The sequence below is a fragment of the Bactrocera neohumeralis genome, unplaced genomic scaffold (genome assembly GCF_024586455.1).
Source record: "Bactrocera neohumeralis isolate Rockhampton unplaced genomic scaffold, APGP_CSIRO_Bneo_wtdbg2-racon-allhic-juicebox.fasta_v2 cluster11, whole genome shotgun sequence".
In the NCBI taxonomy this organism is placed as follows: Eukaryota; Metazoa; Arthropoda; class Insecta; order Diptera; family Tephritidae; genus Bactrocera; species Bactrocera neohumeralis.
Genome location: NW_026089624.1, coordinates 9,322,916 through 9,328,915, shown reverse-complemented (window position 1 = coordinate 9,328,915; position 6,000 = coordinate 9,322,916).

Sequence of the window (6,000 nt, the reverse complement as noted above, 5' to 3'; positions counted from 1 at the left end):
TTTTGCTAAATTAAAAGATATTAGGCCCTTCTTGTGTTGTGAAGACTGTGACCCAAAAGTAGTTATTGCTCTATTTATTAGAATTAGAATTTATTTTGTGACAAAATTTTTAAATAAAGATTTATCTCTACCCAATTTTAAGAATAAAATTTTATGTGTTTCACATTTGTAGTTTTTATCTTCCTTTTTTAGTGGTTGCAATGAGCTAAATATTTTATACTAAAATAAGATTTTTAAGCAGATTCGCATTAAGAGGCTCTACAGTTAGAACAATAAAGATAAGAAAGTTTTTAATTACAAATTAGAATTTGATGCTTAAATATTGGCATTTGTATATGCGTTTATTTTTATAGTTTTAAGTATTATATTATTATACTGTGATATGAAGTGATATTTTATTGTTAATTTTTTATACTATTATATAAGCCGAGCACCCAAAAATAACTTCGGTAACGCGCCCTTTTGCATACCTCATATGTAGGTGGTGTGGAAAATGCGAATTGGGTGTTTTATTTAAAATGCCCAAAAAAATAGCTTTTTTCTGATCTGGCTACAATGAAAAATGTCATAAAAAACGCTAATTTTGAGGCGCTCTCACACTGGAATAAGTTAGACATCCCTTTATCCCTGTGTGTGCTCTGATACAGCCAAATTCAACAAAGTACTTGCAAGCGTAACTCCAGCAAATTTAATAAAGATCCCAACAAGACGGGAGTAACCAATTCACAAATACATTTGCAAAGTTTCACATATTGACAATGAATTTATTAAATGAATTTATTAAAAATTGCGGCCATTCAATCGCCATTCGAAGAAATATTTGAGGGTTCGTAAATGATTTGAAAAACATCAGTTAAGTTGCAAATATGCTATAATTTATAATTAGAATCTTTTCAGAACAACAGCCACACATATGTATTTCCTCGGTTAATCTCAGAATTAGCAATAGCAGTAATTGTACAATTGCGATCAACTCAAATCTGTCACCAATACAGGGCACTCGAAGTGTAACCAACTTCAAACAGCGATGGAATTCAAACGTAATTGTGTGATTGCTTTATATTTAGCTGGAAAATCACAGCCAGCAATTGTTCGTGAGCTCAAACTCTCTAATGTGAATAAAGTTTTTCTTTATCGCACCATCCCCCGATACAATGATACTGGTAGCATCGCAAAACGTCATGGAGGTGGTCATCAAAAGACTGCAACTGCAACGTCACGTGAGATGGTTCGGAAAGTGAAGAAGCGACTTTAGCGAAATCCCCGACGAAGTGTCAATCAAATGGCTAAAGAACTGAAAATATCCGACCACAGCAAATGAGCTCAAGGTCAAGCCTTACAAGTTTCAAAAGGCCCATGATCTCACACCGAAGCAGCAACAAATAAGACTTGAGAGAGCGAAGCAGTTGCTTCGCTTGGCCGAAAGCGGTCAACTTCCGAACATTGTGTTTTCTGACGAAAAAATTTTTCCAATTGAGCAATTCGTAAACTCTCAAAACGATAGGGTTTACTTGAGCGACCGTTCATTCGAGAATCTAAGTCATCGGTTGGCCACCAGGAGGCAGCACCCGCCATAAATAATGGTTTGGACCGCTGTCACCGCAGATGGGCGCTCTCCAATTGTTTTCATCGAGCCTGGCGTCAAAGTTATTGCAACATATTATCGAGAAAATGTTCTGGAGGCTACTTTGGAGCCATGGGCAAACAAACATTTCGGTCGCAAACCATGGACGTTTCAACAAGACTCAGCACCGTCTCACAAAGCGCGAGTGAACCAAGAATGGCTGAAAAACAACGTTCCGAACTTTATTACGACCACACAATGGCTCTCGAATTCACCAGATGCGAATCCAGTGGATTATTCTCTCTGGGCCATTTTGGAGAGCAAGGTCCGAAGTAAAAAACACACCAGTCTCGAAATGCTAATGAAAGCCATTGTCCGTGAGTGGGCCAAAATACCGGCAAGTCACATTCGGGCAGCTTGCGATTCGTTTTTTGACTGTCTCAAGGCCATAGTTAAGGCAAAAAATGATCATATCGAGCAGAAGTGAATTGGTCCTGAATTTATGATTATTTTTTACACATTTTGTATTTTAAAATAAATAAATATAATTTTCCAAACCGAATTTATGGCTTTTTTAATTGGTTACACTTCGAGTGTTGGACCCTTTAGTAACAGATTCACAGGCTAGCTCAAAAAGAATAAGCTTAAAAATTGATATCTGATGGCGCCTGAAAAGCATTTAGGTCCTATAGTTTTTCCGTCTAAATATAATAAAATATGACGTAGTGGTAACTCATTTAAATGCAATTGACAGATAATCCACTGTAATTGCCTGTTGAATTCCTCCTACATTCACTACAGTTCCATCGTACCCTACAACAGCTATTACACTCACATTTACCGACTTAGATTTCAAATATAATAATAAGGTGTCTTTAATATTTTTAGCAGTCCCCGTCTCACAGGTGACATGACCAAAATAGTTGCTTCTTGGTTCCGATAAAATCACATAATGATCAACATCGCATCTGTCGTTTTCTTCCCTTCTTTATCAATGCGAAACAAAGTAAGACTTCCTTCCTTCCTTCCATCAAAATACAAACCACGAAGTATTTTATTGCAGTCCGCTTCTTGTAAAGTTGATCTGACCTTAGTTCTTTCACGGCGCAACATTGAACGATCAATGACAAACTTGAATCGTTCGACGAAATAATACCAACGCCTTTTAAGATAGAAAAGCTGTTTTGTTGTTTTATCGGCCTTAAATTCATGTTTTATAAACAGGTAACATTTCATCAGATCATTATACGTAGGTAAGTGATAAACAGGTAAACGGCAAACCATTGACAGTACACCTCGTCGTTTGTCGTGTTTTAACTTCAGACATATTTCTACAATCAAGAAAAGTAATAAGTACTAATTACAGTTATAAGCTAAGCGACAAGCATCAAATATACATGAAAAATACTACTTACAGTAAATATTCCGATTCCAGCAGTAAAATTTGATGTAACAATTAAATGAACGGCGAACAAGTGAACTGCTGTAAGCGCGCGACTAAAAAATATATGTATCAACTTAGGCTTTTTACTTTATAAATCAAACAACTTTATTCGACTTCTAGCTTAAGACTGTACAGAATTGACAGATCGCAGTCAGTTGCTTACTTAAATCTACCGTTATTTGGATATTGTTGGCCTGGGAAAATTAGCATAACATATGCAAATTGGGAAGTTTTGGAGTGTGGAATTAAAGTGTGGTGGGGCTCCTCTAAACATAGCATGGATTACTGATTATTCTAGTGATTAATATTTACCTAAAACAGCAACTTTCTACAGGTATAACAAATTAATAAAATCGCTCAACCCTAGTATATATGGTGCTGTTAGATGTAAGTTAACATATCAGTCTGCCCACCGTAGCGTTCTTAGAGCTACTCTACACCAGCCAGTAAGCGTGGGAATAGTCCGCGTCAGCATTTTCTCATCAACTGGCAAATTCTTCGCTACTCCAATATCAGCGCTGTAGCAGCGATTCACCTGTTGTCTAAACGACAACAACAAGAGCAGGTGCAGCTAGACAACAACAATAGTATCAGGTGCAGTAACAGCAGAACTGCCGAAATTGTGTCAAGCATAGGGAATCAGACAGGGCTGATATTTTTAAGTTTTAGTCTTAAGCCAGACTTTAAGAAGAGCACATAGTGCTTACTAAAGACTATTAAATTGTAAAAGTTAAAGTTTAAAGTTTCTTTTCTGGACAACAGCCCGTAGGGCTGTAGAAATAAATTGCTTAATAAAAATTATTAAATTGTGAAAGTGGAAGTTTAAAGTTTATTTCCTGGACAACAGCCCGTAGGACTGGAGAAATAATATTTATTTCCTGGACAACAGCCGTAGGACTGGAGAAATAATTGGCGCCCAACGCAGTTAGAACCAGAATAAAGAATACTTAGGAGTACAACTACTACTCCAAGGACAATTGCCAGCTTGATATATAATATTACCATGTAAGTACGCAAATATAGTTTAAAAAAACTAAAAAACACGCTTTTAACCCCTTGTTGACCAAACCAAGAATAAAGACAATTATCTAATAAGTTTTCACATATTTCCATTCGTAGTCATAATATAAGCCATAAAAAAATGTAAAGGACATCTTAGTATAAAAAAAGGATATGGTACTTAGAAGTACCGTCGGGCTTGAGGAGCTCATATTTTTCATACATTAATGCTATGATACTCGGAGAAACAGTTCTTTTTTTCATTGCAGCACAAAAATATTCCGCAGTGTTGACATTTCGAATGCGGCTTTGACTGAATTTTTTTTAAACTGCACATTTCACATCTTCCTCGACTTTCACCAAATGTTGGCCAATGTATCCCCAAGTTACCTAATCGGACATCTTTCGGTACTAACTCACTTTTACCACGAGGTTTTTTGCTAGCGTGTGTTAGTGCAAGACTCAACCTGCGTTTGTTGGCACCAACATCCTTTTGCGTCATTAAGCCTTGTGCAACTGACCGCCTATATTTTAGTAGAGTAATCTTATCATGGATTTGACCGTATACAATGTAGGAATTAACGAAAGTTATTACCAAAAGCCCCCAAAACAATCTATGCCACCATTTTTTCGATCGCCTGCCTATACCGTAGGCACAACGCAGCTGATCTGCATGGTCCACTCCACCCATAAAAGAGTTATAATCTTTAATCACAGTTGGGCACTGGACTTGTATTGCTTGGCCTTTACGATCTCTTCTCTGGACACTCGTTTTTTCAGTGCCATGGAAATTGGATGCCAATAGTATCGGCTTTTTATCGATCCATTTGAAGAAAGTTACACCGTTCATAGTTGTTCGTAAATCGAATTCTCCTCTTTTCATTTTCTTGTCCGATTTCATGTTTGAAGGAAGTCCTTTCCGATTTCCTCTAACTGTTCCGCATGCAAACACTTTCCGCAATTGGAGAAATTCGAGTAGCCTAACTGACGTAAAATAATTATCAAAGAACACGTACTTGTTCTTGCCCTATTCCTCTTCTGTGAGAGATAAAACTACTCTCTCCCCGAGACCATATCCTTCGTATTTTTCTTCGACAGCTTCATCCTTTCCTTGGTATGCAGAGAGCTTTTTGATATGACCCTGTTGATCCGCAAAGCACCATAATTTATAACCACGCTTAATTGGTCTCATAGCTTCTTCTTCTTAATTGGCGTAGAAACCGCTTAAGCGATTATAGCCGAGTTAACAACAGCGCGCCAGTCGTTTCTTCTTCTCGCTACGTGGCGCCAATTGGATATTCCAAGCGAAGCCAGGTCCTTCTCCACTTGGTCCTTCCAACGGAGTGGAGGTCTTCCTCTTCCTCTGCTTCCCCCGGCGGGTACTGCGTCGAATATTTTCAGAGCTGGAGTGTTTTCGTCCATCCGGACAACATGACCTAGCCAGCGTAGCCGCTGTCTTTTAATTCGCTGAACTATGTCGATGTCGTCGTATATCTCGTACAGCTCATCGTTCCATCGAATGCGGTATTCGCCGTGGCTAACGCGCAAAGGACCATAAATCTTTCGCAGAACTTTTCTCTCGAAAACTCGCAACGTCGACTCATCCGTTGTTGACATCGTCCAAGACTCTGCACCATACAGCAGGACGGGAATTATGAGCGACTTATAGAGTTTGGTTTTTGTTTGTCGAGAGAGGACTTTGCTTCTCAATTGCCTACTCAGTCCGAAGTAGCACCTGTTGGCAAGAGTTATCCTGCGTTGGATTTCTAGGCTGACATTGTTGGTGGTGTTTACGCTGGTTCCAAGATAGACGAAATTATCTACGACTTCAAAGTTATGACTGTCAACAGTGACGTGAGTGCCAAGTCGCGAATGCGACGACTGTTTGTTTGATGACAGGAGATACTTCGTCTTGCCCTCGTTCACTGCCAGACCCATTTTCTGTGCTTCCTTGTCCAGCCTGGAGAAAGCAGAACTAACGGCGCGGGTGTTG